We start from the raw sequence: 17,148 nt of genomic DNA on the forward strand, positions 1-17,148 counted from the left end.
TCATCATTGCCCGAGGTGTAAAGTGCAGTGTTCAACTCCGGCGACCCACTCTGTCACTGTGGCCTCGATATTCACCGAGCTGCGAAGGGCCATTTTTCACTTTCAGGCCACAGTGTTATTGACAAATGTGTTGGTTTTTGTTATCTGTGCCTGTGAACCACTGCCAATGCTGCAGCATCATCATCATCGTATGCCTTTTGGCGTCATCTGGTCCAACACCAATGGAGACTAGGCTCTAAGAAAAGCTGTCTCGGGTGTGGACCAATCAACTTCAAGGACGGTGCATATCATTATCATTATCAGAGTTGTTTATTTTTGTTTGCATTTTGACTGCTTGTGTTGTGGTGTTATTGCAAACATGATGCCTTGTATAAAGGTGTCAGTTTTTGTACCAAATAATTTGTGATATCATGTCAGTCGCCCTTTGTCGCTACACACATGACTCGGTGCGGGCTGACCGGGGGTAACGGTGGTTCAGCCAGCGCGGGACTTGGGATCATTTTTTCGTGACCCAAAGGCAACTTGTCCGGAAACGTTAAGCACCCACCACGACATGTAACCCTCCCCCCGACCCTCTAAGATGCGTTTCACTCTACTAGTGCAATCACAATAGCTCACATCACTGGATTGTGCTCCAGTTCTTTCACTGAGTGTATAATCTCAATGCTGTTTCATAAACATCTCGGGTTATCGAGGATCGACGCTTTAGTCGCATCCAAAAAGTTAGTACACATTTGGATGTAATCAGGTTTCATGGAAAATGTATCTGCAAAAAAAAAACGAATCCACATTTGAATATACGTCCAAATGTATGTTCTCAACATTACATTTTAGATCAAGCACTGAATAGTTAGACATGAATGTAGGTATTTTATCAAAGTCTATAGGAATGAAAATGCATCTAACTCTTAAGCTAAACAAAATATTCAAGTAATACACCCCACTTATTTCTTTACACATCAGGGCTTTTGTTATTAGAATCCAAACAAGTTTTCCCATTAACTGTGCAAATTATGAGCTATTGTTTGTTAAAACGAATGCAATGTTTGAGCAATCACTGAACTAAATATTCCAATTCATTGGCACCTTCACAATCTTCATCATCAATGTTTTCACATTCTCTGTCTTCAACGTAACACTCACCTTCAAGTGCATGGGTCTGCATTCTGGTGCACTGGGTTATTCTTCGTGCTTTTGAAATCCCTCATCAAGGATCTTCATGATGGTGGGCAGCTCCCGGTCAAGCTGCGTGGCCAGTAGGCGAAGGAATGTTCTGATCACCTTGGGGGTGTGTGGCAGGGATGTCCTCTGGCCCCTACACTATTTAACGTCTTGACCATCAATGTATTGGTGGAATTTCCATTTAGTACAGATAAGTTCAGTCAAGGGATGGCTCCCTATTGGTCAACCTCGTTATGTATGCAGATGATCTGGCAATTGTTGTCCACTCTGGGGAGTTGGAGACACTACTGCTGGACCTGGAGCATGTTAAGAGAAGGGTTCTGACAAAATAAAGCACGCCTCTGGGTATTTTATGTCATCGAATGCTCCACTCGCTCCACAACTGCCCCATCACTCATGGGGAGTGGAGCGAGTGGAGACGTTGTCATAACTGGGCAGTGTGCTTATGAGCAGCTCCAGTTTGGCAGCGGAGGTCTCACTCCGAATCCGAATCAGTCGAGAGACATTATCTTTTCATCAGCTGTGGCACATTGTGCGGAAGCTACCTGGTTTATTGCTCCATACAAAGCTCTGAGTTTTCTCTGACACAGTTATTCCATCCCTCTCTATGCTTACGGAAGATGGAGCTCTTTAAAGGAACATCTGCGTCGTTTGAAACATTCAGAATGGCCTCCCAATGATCCATTCTGGGTTTAACCAGACTTGATTTTGTGAGCTCACAGATCCTTGAAAGATCTGGACAGTCCCATTAGTGAGCTTCTCTGGCAGGCAAAGCTGCGCTGGCTGGGTCATTTGGCCTCCATGCCCAGTCACCGCATGCCCAAGCAGCGTCTATTTGGCTCGATATAAGAGGCTAAATGGGTGCAGCGCAGGCTAGAGAAGAGATGGACTGACGTGGTACAGAAGGATGTGGAGCTGATTGGACTTGCCGATGACCGGTACCAACGGTGTCAAGATCAGCCTCTGTGGAGGAGGCTCGTGAAGGATGCTACTGGGCAGTTGGAGGAATTTGCCCTTCAAAAACAACGGAGGGTCGAGGAGCGAAGCTCCCAGCAACACGCGCAGTGTTTGAGTAGCTAAAACACAGTGAATCGGCAGAGTAGGGGCACAAGTGGTGCATCTACCAGTGATCTCAGAAGGTCAACTCATGGCACCTGGATCTGTTCTGTGACCTCCTGCGAGTGAGCCTTCGACACGTCGCGTGGCCTCAAGGTGCACCTCAGCACCATGGTGACGTCACTGACACTTCGTGGCAAACGGCAGTTACAGCTGTTTGGTTAATATCAAACATGAATTCCATTGGACTTTTGTGGAAAAAAAAAGTGAAGTGAACCGGACAATCAGACTGCCCAGCATGGATTACAATTTGACCCAATCGAGGTCGGGGTCACATTCTGATGGTGTGATTACCACATCACGGAAATGGTATGAATATATTAACTATATTCATTGAAAAAGTGCAACGTCCCAGAATCAAAGATGCCCCATTGAAACCTTGAAGCCCCGACACCCTCCACCAGTGACGCCAGCTGTGGGAGGGCTGCGTTTAATGGACACATTGCATACAATCACCATCAGATCTTCCTGAAAAGTGATATCATATCTGGGCAAAAAACATTGCTCCAATCATCACGTAATTGGTCTTTTGCATTTGGGTTGAGCCCATGGAGACGATGAACATTTCACCCCAGTTTACTATATTTTTAATTAACCTTCTTTTAAATATTTCATTAACATCTGTATGGTTTCAGGAGCAACCGGAGCGAACAGACCGAAAATGTACATGTAAATAATTCAGCGAAAAGTAATTTGGCCCAAAAGTTAATGAATACACCCCTCTGATAATAGCATTTACAACAAACATTAAAACATAACGAGAAAACTAAAATAATACACAGCTTCGATGTTTTGTTTAATCTTCCGTACTGCGTGAACATTGCAAGCGTACCATACGAACCGCTGCCCGGCACACGACGACATTCGTGAATCTTTTTATTTTGTACAACATAAAAAATAGGCGGCGAATCTTCATCAAATCCACAATCCCCGTGGCCATGCAGGGCACAAGGAAGCCGGCGACTGACCTGATGAGGCTACCGACAATTTTTTTAAACGCTCGAAAATAACCGTACCATTATAGATAGATAAAAAATAATACGCATTCTAGTATCCTTTCGCAAAAGGTCCTTCTTTATTTCACCCACACCCCGCCCCCCTGGGAGGAACAAAAGCTCGGCCATCTAATCATCGCCCCTTTATTTGGGAGTCAGCCGAGAGCCCACCGAGATGCAATATCTCTCTTAAGCACATTACCTCGCCCTGCGATACCAATTAATCATGATTATATCTCAATTGTGGCCAAAACCCAATTGCTGAGAATCAATTGCGTGTTCTCATTGTGGCTATTAATACTAATTGTGATGCAATCACGGAATTCACGAAGCCATCACCTCAATCGTCGTCATCTGCCATGTTCTATCTGCCGTTGGATGAAGACCACTCCACACTTATACAGATGCCTATCTGTGAACGGAAGCTGCTGTGATCCATCAAACTGCAACATGCAGTACTCTTTGCGTGATCTTCTCTTTGGTTATTCCTTTGTCGTTCGTTTGTTTTGATTGTGGACCCTATTTTGGTTGTATCCATCGGTTGTCACCCCTGAATGCAAAATAAATCGCGCTTCAGTGCGACTATTTTTGTCTCGTAACTGCGATGCCTCAAATGCTTCCCTTCCCCCAAAAGATACATTTCTAAACCAACACGTTGTTACACCGAGCTCAATATTTGAATAGCATTACAACGTTTTTGCAAAGCGGCATGAGTATAAAGCAATGTTGGCTACAATATTAATCTACCCACACTCTTTTCCGTGTATTGCAGAGTACATTATACATTGTCAGGGATTATTGTCAGGGCCACCATTACCAGTGTGGCTGCAAGTCTGATTCACTCGCGCACAGGCACACGCCGAGAGGCACGCACGAGGACGTTATTGGGTGGCGTAATGGCACGAATATGCCCCACGTGGCTTTATCGACGGTGGGTGGAAGCGATGATGGCAAGCACCTGTTGAGAATGAGAGAGCCGAGTTGAACTTGGAAAGGCCCAGTCACCATGTTCCCATGGTTGGGAATTTAACCCAGGTTACTGGGTTTGTAGTTCAGTGAAAAAAAGCCACAGTCCACACTGTAACACCTATGTACACAAAAGCACAGATCCCAATGGGAACACACACATCGCGCCTTTGCTTCGTGAATACTGTGCGGCGACTGCGGCCGCCCAGAACGGAACCACGCAACGTCCGACAACTCAATGCCCGATTCACGAAAAACACGAGGCAGAGGGGCATCGTCACAGCGACGAAGATGATGATGCACGCCGCTACTCCTGACGCAATCAACTGGCTCGACCGCCACAATGTGCAATTAGTCGTTGCTCCATATCAAACATCAGCCCTAAATAGAGCTATTATTGATTACATTTCATAGACACTTAAGGTGTTAGAGAACATTCAGCAAAAGAGCTGTTATCTAAATTACTCATGACCTAATCCCACATCTCAATAATAATAATAAAATATTATTACGGTTGGTAGCATCATGTTTTTGATCGTTTTACACAGGAAAGCCTCACTTAGTCTGAAGGTTCTTTTTTCAGGAGGGTCCTGTCAAGTTTTCACAGAAGGGGGTGATTTTACTCCCGCTCCGTGTCATTCCTGTCGAGTAATTTGGAGGTGATTATTCCGCATTGGGATGCTTGGTGAATACCAGTGATTTTGTACTTTTGTTTTTTTAGCTAAGGCAGGAAAACGGTGAAGCCGGATGGACACCACGCAGATCAGGGAGAGAGACAACGCACAGACTTTACACAGGAAGAGACCTGAGTTGGGAAGTGAACCCAGGCCCCGCTTGCTGTGAGGCACATGCGGAACCACTGCATCACCCCAATGTTCCTTTTACAAAATGCATTCAACAATTTCCCTTTGTAGACTGGGGGAGACTCCTGAAAGTGAATCCTTGTGCATCTGAACAGATCTGTCAATAATAATAATACATTCGTAGACACCTATTAGTTCTCAGCAAATTATTCAGGATCCTCAATAAACTTACTTAGAATGTTCTCTAATACCCTCGTATAGGGGTGGGGAACCTTTTTTCTGCCAAGGGCCATTTGGATATTTATAACATCATTCGTGGGCCATACAAAATTATCAACTTAAAAATTAGCCTGTTATATTTGGTCAAACATTTAAATAACTCACTGCCTAATGTGATGGCTGGAACAGACCAAATGATTTCGCGGGCCTCATACGGCCGTATGAGGCCCGCGGGCCGGACGTTCCCCACCCCTGCCCCAGGTGTTTATGAAATGTAATAAATAATAATGGTACATAAAGTGTCACGTGATGCGGTGGAAATCAGGGCGCAATGGTGGGTAGAGGTCGTGTGTAGATTTAAATTTACTGTTGCAGATAAAGCAATCTTGAGAGCAAAAACACCTCTTCAATGCCAGTAGCATGCACATTTGGTATGTGCACCAGTTAGGAGGATTACAAAAATCTGGTATTATAAGTAAATGTCTATTTACATGTGATAACATCTGATAACATGTAATAACATGTAAATAGCAGTGTACTCTAACCTCGACATTATAATGCATGAAGGTTCATATTCTTTTCTTGAGTTTTGGAGCCAGGCTGGCTAGGGATTGGGCAAGGACTCCCACTAAATACTCACCCAGGCAACCAGAGAGCACAAACATAGATATGTATTGACTTGTAGCTAAAGCAACATTTGTATTATCTGTCTGTTTGTTCCATTAGACTAAAGGCAATCACGTGATTCACTTGCATGAGTTGTAAATTACTGGTGAACATGCATGCACACGATTAACCATGTTTCGACCACTACAAACAAGTTTATTTCACCACGTTAAGCTCACGGAGCTATGAGCTCTTTGTCAGACGTAACCTGGCCACGCACGCATGCTCATATAATTAGCTTATATAACCACACGTGGGGATTTATAGTAGCAGCGATATCATCTCAAACGCCTGTTTCTAAATGTGGATGGAAAAAAACGAGGGCCCAGAGAAGAATCCACGCGGTCACCACGGGGGAGAGGGAGAACAAGGGCACTCCAAATATACAACAGGCGTCGTCAGGGTCAGGGATCGAACCCAGGACCTCCTATGTGCCAAGCAAGGGAGATAACAACTCCTCGCCACCACGGCGCCTCATGTAGTATCATCATAGTAATAATCACTGATGATACTACATGGGGCACCGTGGTCACTTTACATGGGGAGCCATAATCACTTTAATCAACGAATCGCCGCATGCCTAAATTATAGGATCTTACTCTGAAATCATTTGATTGCAGCTCATATCTACAATGCCAAAACTACTGCTGTTATCACAAATGTTTTCCACGGTTAACAACGAGCGATTTGGTTAGAGGCTGCATATTCTCCCGCACACGTAGGTACGGGTAGCATTTTAAAAGGTGTACATTCGAAGGCACCGCTCCTGAAAAGACACACAAATCCACGCACGTCCTTTCCGATGATGTGATGCCTCTATTTGGGATTAGACTCCCACCGTCCGGAACGCCACAACGCCGCATATTGGCAGTAGCATTCAATCTACGCCAACTTTTAAGATAGACACTTAAAGGTCCCACCTCGTAAAGGTCCCACCTCTTAAAGGTCCCACCTCTTTCTAAAAGGCCACCACGTCTTCCGCTGTGCCTTTCGAGCGACGCCGAGTTTGGCTCCTGCACCGCAGAGTCTCGGTCATTTTTATCCGTGAAATTATTGTGCCCATTATAAAAACGCATGATTATTATTAAATTCATATTAGCGCTGCTCACCCAAATGCAGGGCCACGGGGGAAAAATGGGACTTCATATACACCCAGCTTGCTCAAGTGATTGGCCTGTAAATTGTCCATTACTCCGCTTTCGAAATTGCTCCGAGTGAAAAGATGTACATACATGTGAGAAGAGCCGAATGGGTCCATTCGCCCTACCTTTTGAATAGAAGAATGATCGAGACGTCAATCCACCATTGTGAAATTTTATTTATTTGTATGGTTTTTTTTATAGAAAAAAATTGTTCAGCTCAATTTTGTTAGAACATTCTGTTCTGCTGCTTTAAGGATGTCCCACATTTATTACATCCAGTCTGGAACTTTCTCTGTTTTTGTGATGCGAAGGTCAGTGGTTACTTCTTCAATGATGACTTGAGAAATAGCCGGGCGGTCATGGCTACGCACGTGGCCTGTAATCCAGCACTGTGAAGGCAAGGGTTGGTGGATCGCACAAATGTTGTAAATCTCCCTTCCCGTGGCTTGCCGGAGAACGCAGGACAGAAACAAATGTAGACTTCACCTCTTCTATCTGCATGGGATATAGTGTTTCCCCCTCACATGCGTAGATTTTATCCGGATGCTTCAGTTTCCTCCCACGTGTAAGCACGCATTAATTGGCTGATAACACCTTGATATGTAGAGGACCACAGAGCTTGGGCAGTTGACACCGATTCGCCACGTTGCTGCTGCTGCTGCTGCCTTCCCACTCGTTTGTGGTTCCTCTGCGTCGTTCTGTCTCTGCGAGAGCGAGCGAATACTCTGCGGTGCGTTACAAGTTAAAATTATTATTTTCTTCCTCTGAATATTCATTAATTCCCTGGAGAGAATGGGATTTCACAGGAGATCTGCATACAATTCCACGCAACTGTAAGATTCTGTTTCAATTGTGCATTACAATTCCATCTTGCTTTATAAAATCTACTATTGGTCATCTAAAAAGCAAGACATTGCCTGAAACGTTAACCGATTATATATCTTTCTTTTTAAGGCCACAGAGTTGCTGAAAAATGTGTTGAGAGTAGTAGTTCTTAATTGTACTTGTGCAGCACCACTGCCAATGCAGCCGCAGCATCACCAAATTCGTAGCTGTATTTGTGATGTAGCCATCATCAACCATCTTTTTTCTTTGTTTGTGTTTTCATTCGTACGACATCTTCCATCACTTTTTGTTTTTGTATTCTGTGAATTATATTCAAATTTTATCCCCTATTGGTTTGTAGAAACTTCTGTGTATTCTATATTGTGTCTGGCATTTCATCTATGTTCATATCTTTGTTTTCTCATTATGCATTTATGGGTTTTATTATCTTTTTCTCTCCCGAAAATTTCAACTCTGTTATTTGCTTTCTTACTTTGACTGCCATTACCTACATATAAGTCTTAATGTTTAAGCATATCACCCTGCTTGACTTAGATTTAATTGGCAGATCAGTTTCTGCAGATTTTTTTTACAGAACAAATGTCATATCTATAGAATGTTTATTTTTGATCCCCTGACTAATATTAGTGTCAGAGTTTCTAAAATGTGAGTTAATTTTATAACACTTTACGTGAGAAACTAACCATGGCAGTCATGAAGAACTGGCTGGCCATCTCAATAATTCTAATCAAAATATTTCGCCAGAGACAATTTACGTACTCCTGATAATCAGGAGCATGAATAATCCCAAAACTCATTACATGTTTTATTTACTTTTAAGATAAAAAAGATATATAATTACATTTTATCAAGTTGATTGTTGGTCTGGCCAGGGTAACAGCACAAGGTCATTGGATGTTTGGCAAACATCAACTCAAAGGGGTGGAAGATGCGGCCACAGTGGATTAAATAAGTTATTGAATATGAATAATGCACATAGCGTACAGTCATCATGTGTATTGAAATACATAAACATCCCACTGCTGGTATTGCTTGTTTAGTAAGAGGAGCAATCCCTACACATCAGCTGATAGCACCACCACTCTATAGCCAACTTCCCACTCCCATGTAGCCTTCCTGCCAAACCACCACGAGACTCCTCCATTTGTTTCCCTTCCCAGATCAGGGTTCCTGTTTATTATCTATGACGGCTGCACTTGCCGCGTGTTTGCGTGGGAAGCACGGCCGGTGTGCAGGGTAGGTGGGGGGACAGGCGAGACAACAGCGCGATGCACGGACCCGGCTCCACGCTGACTGGCCAGCCAGCCAGTCAGGCAGTCAGCCAGCCAGCCAGCAAAACATTTTCGTCGAATATAGTATCATGTAATTATGGTCGTTTTCCCAGGATAGCCTGAGTCATATGACATTTTCTCGGGTGGGTCCTACAAGGTATAATGTTCTTATAATTTTCCAGCATTGGGACGTTAAGCCAAATGTACGTTGGTTTTTTTTCAGCCATGGGAGGAAACCAGATAATCTTCAGGGAACCCACGCAGCACAACTGGGGAAGAACGCACACACTCCACGCAGACATCCACCCACGTCAGTAGTTGAACCCAAGCCCTTGCTGCCGTGAGGCGCAAGTGTTACTAATGCGCCCCACTGCCGCCCAAAGCATCTTTGTTTATCTATTACCACTGTGCACTGTGGCAGGACCTCATCCAGTGGGAGCGCGAGAGCCCTGCTGCAGACTGTTAATTTCTCTATGACACACACCGCACACTGGATTTCCCTGGAGGTGTGCGTCATGGAATATTTTAACGGCCGCACGCAAACAGAACATCTGGGTCTATCGTGCCTTCCGACGGAGGGTAAGTTCTGTAACGCTCTGCCCATTGCACAGCGTCGCAGCGCTAAAATTGGACTTTACGATTCATCGAAACGAGCCGCTCTGACGGACCTCCGTCAGTCGTGGCTGGTGTATGATTACGCGTGCATATGCGGCATAATTGCTAATTTTGCTTTAGTGAGAATTGTTCCTCAACTCACCGGGGAGTCTGAAACAATCATATGTGGTGAGTTAAACGCTTGTACACATGATGATCGAATTTGCATGGAGAGTCCTTGCGACAGAAATATTGCCAGACAGATATGGCCTTATCCAAAAATATGTTATGAATCAATCCCATTGGAGTGAAGGAAGAGATAATATAATCATGATTTAATAAACAGATATTTGCCAAAAGGAAATGTTTGCGTTTAGGAAAACAGAGACATGAAATGGGATGTGTGTAGGCATTTAAATTCACTTCTGTAAGTGGGCGAACAGATCTGAATGCTATACGTGCGTGTTAGTCCATTGAGAGTCACGTCTATTAGGCAAGGGATCTGTGGGAGAGATATAAAAGGAACATTTAATTTCTGATCAAATTAAACTTGTTCCACAACAGCCAATTTCCACGTTACCTTTTTAAAATTGCTTCATATCCAAAAGGTGCCATGAAAATAGTATTTTTTTTCCATAATACATTCAACGTGTGACTTTAATGCACAAACCATGAGCACTTAGGACTTGAATGGTGGTAATATATTTCGGATTTAATTCACTGAAGTCGTTATCCTATGAAGACATTCCACGGGAATGTGGAACTTGTGCCACCAATGTGAGCCACCAAAGGAGATACATGGCTTCACAAGCTACGTTTCATTTGCGTGGGGACAATTCGCCCGAAGATTTCGGTGGCAGCTCCGTTAGCTCGGAGGGATACACTCATCCATGGCCAGCTACGATCTCAAATCGTCCTGAACACTGTTCACGAGAATTAATGTACCTGCCACCGATTGTTATTGTTTTCCCAACGATACAGCAACTGCGCTGCTGGAAGCAATTATAGAAAATACATTACTGAGTTTTACAATTCGCCTTTTTAATTGAATGAGTGCTACTCATAAGAATAAATACAACCTCTATTTTATAAAGCGCCTTTCATATTGAAGTATCTCAAAGCACTGTACATAAAAAATAAAACTGCACTCGCAAGTATAGATACAATCTAAGCGGAATAGAAAGCTGATAATTACAATATCAATGACGGCACTCGAAATCCTAACAAAATGAAGAACTATGATGAAAGTGAATAATAATTGCAGTCATCAAATTATGACACAAATAAGCATCTGCTTTGACAATCAATAGCATTAATGCTAATGCATTTGTACTTCCCAAAAAATAAAAAATAATTACTCACAAGCAGGATAAGAGTGTACACGTCCTCTACACATTGTGATCGAATAATTGGATTAAGAATGTGGTGAAGACGTTTAAAATGTCAAATAACATTACGTGAAACATTTTATGCAATTACGATTATCATTGGGATGCGAACTGTAAAAAAGGCAATGTGAAAATCACGAAATATAATGCCAGCAGTGGCTGTTAAAGAGAAATGATTTTCCTATTCGGCAAAAAAAAAAGTTAAGCCACTCAACTTACTTGAATAAAAGCAGGGTAATTATGATTTGAATAAGTTGAAGTTATTTCGGAGACTTTTTAATGAAACCCGAGTGAACGTCTCTTTCTCTGCGGATTTTCCTTGGGCACCAGAGCAGAGGAAGGCGATGGAGGGCCAGGGACTCCCAGTGACCGATGCACCGCGCAGCGTCTCATCAATCCACCCGTTTTGTCCATCCTCCAAAACACGAACCTTCTCGGCCTGGGGATGAGTTCACGCTTTCCTCTACCTCTGATATCGCCCGTGGGTTGTTCTGTCAGAGCTGCATCCTGCCCACTGGTCACATGATAAAAGATGACTGTGAATTGTTCCGGTAACAGCGCTGCTCAATTTCTCAATCATTTGTGAATGTATTGATCGTTTAATTATAACTGCTGGCTACAGTGCACACAGTATTCCCTCGCTATTTGCGAACTTGCTGTCTGCGATTTTGGCTATCCGTGGATCGCATCTGGAACTCCACACTTCTGCATCGAGAAAGAAAAAGTGATGAGATAAAGTGATGAGATAATACTTTAATATTCATGTAATACTTGAAAGTTAATTTAAAAACTATAAATGTAATACTTTCATATTTATTTTAATTTACTTTGTTTATTATATGCATTCCTTTAATTGTTTTGTGTTATTATGATCAATTTAACATAAAAAAGCTTATTTATGTATTTCGAAGGTAATTCGTAGGCCTATATCATCTGCAAAATTTGCTATTAACGAGTATCTCCGGACTGTATCCCTCGTCGCGACTGACGAGGGGACGTTGTGGCAACACTCGCGTCTCACTGCAGGAAGGGCCTGAGTTTGACTCCCGACTCAGGTTCCGCTCCGCGTAGAGTTTGTATGTTCTCCCTGTGTACGGCATGTGGGTTTACTCCGGGTTCTCCGGTTTTCTTCCACAGCTAAAAGCCAATAACTCAATCGAGATCGTACTTAAGCAAACATCGTCACCGACTGCGAAAACTTAGCAGGACTCTAGTGAAAAGGAGTCTTGAGACTCAACGAGTCTTTGTTGGGTAAACTAGTGTTAAAATAAACATACTAATACGTAACCACGAGTATCGCCGTGGAGTCATCAAAGGCTCGGTAGACACCGAGGAAATTCTCCACAGCAGAGGGATTTGTCGTGCGAGGGTGCTGCGCCAGGTTAGAGTCATCAACTCATGGTGTTCACGGGGCACGGAATCATGAGAAATCCGATGACCTGCATAGAAATTGCACCTTTAAAAGACGTGCACACCCACAATGCGCAGTTTTAATATAATATGTAGGCTTCGCAATAGTATGAGCAGATTGCACATTGACGTAATTCATTTCAAAAGACTGCAGTTATCGATCTATAGCAATCAGTTACCTCATTGTAGTAACGTGTCATTTCTTACTCGCAACGCCTTGCAGCCAGACAATTCAGCGTAACGCTGATCTGTGCAGCGTTCAGTCAAGATACGTAGAAACCTTCTGTCTGCAGACTGCCCTCTGCATAGCCCTCCCACTGGCAATCTGGTCTCTTGTAAACACATCAATGGCTCGATGCTAAGTAGGAAATAATGACTTAGTATCCATTTAATGCAGTTTAAGTTTCCTTGTATTCTTAGTTCTGGATTCACGAAATGAGAGACACGTCATTGCTGTCATTAGTGTTGTTTAATTAACATAATCATTAGTGTTGTTTAATTAACATAATCATTAGTGTTGTTTAATTAACATAATAAATAGTGTTTTTTTCATCGAGGATAGCCAAGCTCAGTCCCAAGGGCCTTTTAAGAACATCCTGCTTGGGATGTTTTTGCCCTTTGTTTACGAGTTGTTTCGCACAAGGGACATCAACATCATCACGACCCAAGGGAAGACAGCTCTTAGGTGTCCACTGCACATTTAGTCAAATCCGGGGTAACCAGAAAAAAAAAACATGAATTCGAGTGGAATACACGCTCAACAAAACCCGCGCAAGTAGGTCCACTATCTAATGTCAATCTAATGGCTACCTTGCACAGGACCCTACGTATTGGGTTTCTCCCACACATGATGATGATGCTTTTTCACAATTTACCAACACTACCTCCACTATGCTGAATTCCAATGCATGGGCCACCACCATCGAGCATTTGGTTTTGTTCCAGGGTAGCTGGCTCCATGTTGGTCATAACAGAGTCAGTGGCATGGACCGAAAAAAACTCCCTGGCTTCAGGCCCAGGATGAAATTAATCCAGGCCCAGAGATTACGTGGCCAGATAGATGGAAATGGCAAATTGTCGTGATATCCTTCAGAATTGAGACCACGGAAAGCTGAAGAGAATGAGCTAAATCTCTGCATAGAGAAAAAAAAAACAATCTACTTATGTTCTGCGGTTAGGCAATTATGGAAAAAATGTGGTTAATGTGACTTTTTTATACAAAGAGACAAATAAGCGAGCCTGCCATCTCGATGGCCAGCTACCCTTCTTCAATAGAAGCAGGGCTTTCCGGTAACTCTACATGATCACGCACAATATGGACTAACACGTTATTTGACACACAAAAAAAACAATGATTAAAATACATTTTATTTTAAATGTATACGTGCTGAAGAGTGTAAATTGAGTTTCTTTATTTTTGTTTTTTATTTACGTGACTTTACCGAAAGAACCAAACATATGAATTCCTGCAGTCACGAAAGTTTTAAGTCAAAATTTATTTTTCGGCTTTGGAATTCCTGCTATAATAGTTTGATGTAAAACCAAAAGGCCCATAGATTGGTCGTACAACACTGGCGTTTACCACCGTCGGTTCACGCTCTTCAAGCGTGCCACGAAACGTTCCCTGAACAGTGGTGCATACATGGTGGGAATCCTCGTGGTGGGAATCCTCGTGGTGGGATTTCTCACGTAACAAACGGTGCAAACAAGGTGGAAATACGGCCAGGTATTTGTTCGATCACGCCACTGCTGGGGGAAAGGCCTCCACTGGAAGGAGCTCTAGAGTGGTGTTTGTTCGACCCTTCCACGTTGACGGGACGTGTTTGGAGAGCCCTTGTGTGATATATTTATTAAATTGAAAAAATATATTTTTTGGTAAATGAAAAACACGCAAGAACATGAATGCGTAGAACACAGTGTTTGTGTTTCGTGCATTTGTGGAAACAAACAATAGGCCAGTTACAAAACATTCAAACAGAGTTATGTACGAATTAAATGCATAGTTAAAATGTCCCAAATCAACTATCCCTATATGAGTATTCACATGTAAATGACACCGACGCAATTGAACACGAAATGTAAAAGAAACACATGTGGATGCTCTTTCTGTGATAACTCAAAGACGCGTTTATTTTTGTTTAACCAGGAGAGAACTCAGGAGAGACCAGCATGGTCTCATTTACAAGTGTGACCCGGACAGTGACCTCACATATTGGATAGGGTCAAAATTATATACCGTGTCTCGCAAAGGCAATAATAGCCAACGCATTAGAATGGGAACACAGCGTGGACGAGATGACCTGCCGGAGATGGAATGACCCCCTGCAGAAGTGGAGTAACTGTTGTTTGCAAAGTCTAACCTGAAGCAGTGATAAGATGACACTTGTAAGTACGTGCTACTCGTGTCATTCAGTTAGGATGTAGTTATGGGCTCTCCAACAATGTATGGTGTGATGAGCTGATGTATATGCGTGTGTGCATGTATGTGTGCGTGTGTGCGCGTGTGTGCGCGTTTGTGTGTGCGTGTGTATGTGTGCTTAAGTGTGTTGGGGTGTAGAGTAGCGGTAAGCGCGCTGCGCTACAAACCTGCCAACCCAGGTTCGATTTCCACTCATGGCCAACACCAGCGACGATTATCTGAACCAATGCTGGGCCTCGGCCAGGTCGACTAAGTATCAAATAAGTGTATGGTGTGGTGTGTAAATGTCGCGACTTTGGAGACAAACGCGGTCGGGCGTGGTGCTGCCTATCCACCCCCTCGTGTACCGTGCCGGCCTTTATAGGCCCTCGCGAATAGCACTTGCCACAACAGTCTTTAAGGGCTACACAGGGGATCTTTGTCTTTTGTGTGGGGGTGTAAAGCTGTTGTTGGAAGATGGAAAAGAGTTCCAGCTCCAGATCCTCTTGGATAGCGGGGCAGTCGGGGCGGTGTGTGGGAAACTAAAATAGACTATTGCCAGGTAAGGCCCACTGAGTTATCGAGCTCTTTTTCAGGAGCAAACTTGCCGCAAATAATATCTCGATGAAGCGGCTTATCGCGTGGAAATGTATAGCAGCCCGATACTCTGAACACACGTTGATTCTAAATGTGGAGGGAAAAAACTGGAAGACCCGGAGAAAAATACACACCACAGGGAGAGAGACACGAAAACTCCAAATATACAGCAGGAGCCAGAGTCGGGGTCGAACCCACAACCTCCCGCATTCCAGGCGAGGTAGTGAACAATCCCAGCACCCGTCACAAGCGCCCGGCCCTCGTGGAAGACAACCCCCACCAGACACAGTGCAGATGGCAACGCTGCTGTGCCGTTGTGATTGTGGGCCATGCCATTGGGGGGGAGGGTGGTGGGGCAGGCCGCCAGTGGCCGGCAGGCGGCAGAGCCACGCACGCCACGGTGGCCACGCGGCGCTCTGGCTCCGTTAAATGCGGTAGAAATCCCGACACCAGCATAATTACCGGAGTACTGTACGACAAATTAAAGGTTCAATGAGCATATGCCCAGACACCCTGAGTGAACAGGTGTTCCATTACTTCCCCTTGCCTCACCCAATTTGGAGGTGCCCAGGAACTCAGCCCGTCCCAATGCAGCCTCCATAAACAAGCGGCAGCAGCTACAGCTGCCACCCGCAATGTCCGAATCCTCGATGGGGAAAGGGGCTCGAGCACTGCTCTTTTTGGAGCTGGACCGATACCACCTGAATTCTCCCCCTGGATGCGCCTGAGACCAGCTGAGCCATTCGCAGGGTTTTTGGCCAGACGTGACGCGGAGGAGGGCACAATGAGAGGCCGTTTCGAAGGTGCCGTGGTTTGTCGGAGGTCTCTTTCCTGATGCTGCGAGCTACTCGGAGCGCTTGCAGTGGGTGGAGTGCGGCACGGTGGCTCACGCGTTGTGCTTCAAACGATGCCATCAACCCCTCTGCCAGATCCTACAAGTCTAACCTTCAGGGTCTGTGTGTTTTAACAAAAATATATAAAGCCGCATCAAACGTCCATCTCCCCCTTTGTGTTTCCGACCTCAGGTTTGCCGATCACGCCACCCGCCTCTATAACCTGCCCCCCTCCCCTTTCGGCACACGTCACCACACACCCACCCACTCTTCACGATGAAGCTACGTCTACAATATCTTCCTGCCACGTTTGATCTGGAAAGAAAAAGTTTCGTTTCGTTGAAACCGTTCCTAACATCTCCTGCATGTACCCATCCAAACTCAATGGCCAAAGGCTTACTTTTTATTTGATCAATTACAAGTCTGGCTGGCCGACCGACACAAAAACAATAATGGTTTTCCTGCCTTTAACACGCGCATCTCTTTCGCATCACAGATACCACTGTTACCCTTACACAGCGGTCGGCGTGGTGGAGCAAGCAGACTTGTCAACCACTCATCAGTGCCCTATCTTATTACATATCAATTCAGACCGTATTGGTCACCCCGTGCCCCTTATACATTTCAAGGTTCATCGTAAAAGTCCCATCACAAGGGAGAAACACAAATAGGCAACCAAAAGTATGCCTGTATTGAAACGGCTGTATGCCGTATGGAACTCA

General features: G+C 44.2%; 1 protein-coding gene across 1 annotated transcript in view; it reads right to left on the reverse strand.

Annotated features, from left to right (window-relative positions):
• Positions 1–17,148, reverse strand: part of LOC144732752 (uncharacterized) — a 270,676-nt gene that overhangs the window by 180,216 nt on the left and 73,312 nt on the right. The window lies entirely within an intron of this gene.

Source organism: Lampetra planeri, chromosome 44, assembly GCF_965212315.1.
Source record: "Lampetra planeri chromosome 44, kcLamPlan1.2.h2, whole genome shotgun sequence".
Classification (NCBI taxonomy): domain Eukaryota; kingdom Metazoa; phylum Chordata; class Hyperoartia; order Petromyzontiformes; family Petromyzontidae; genus Lampetra; species Lampetra planeri.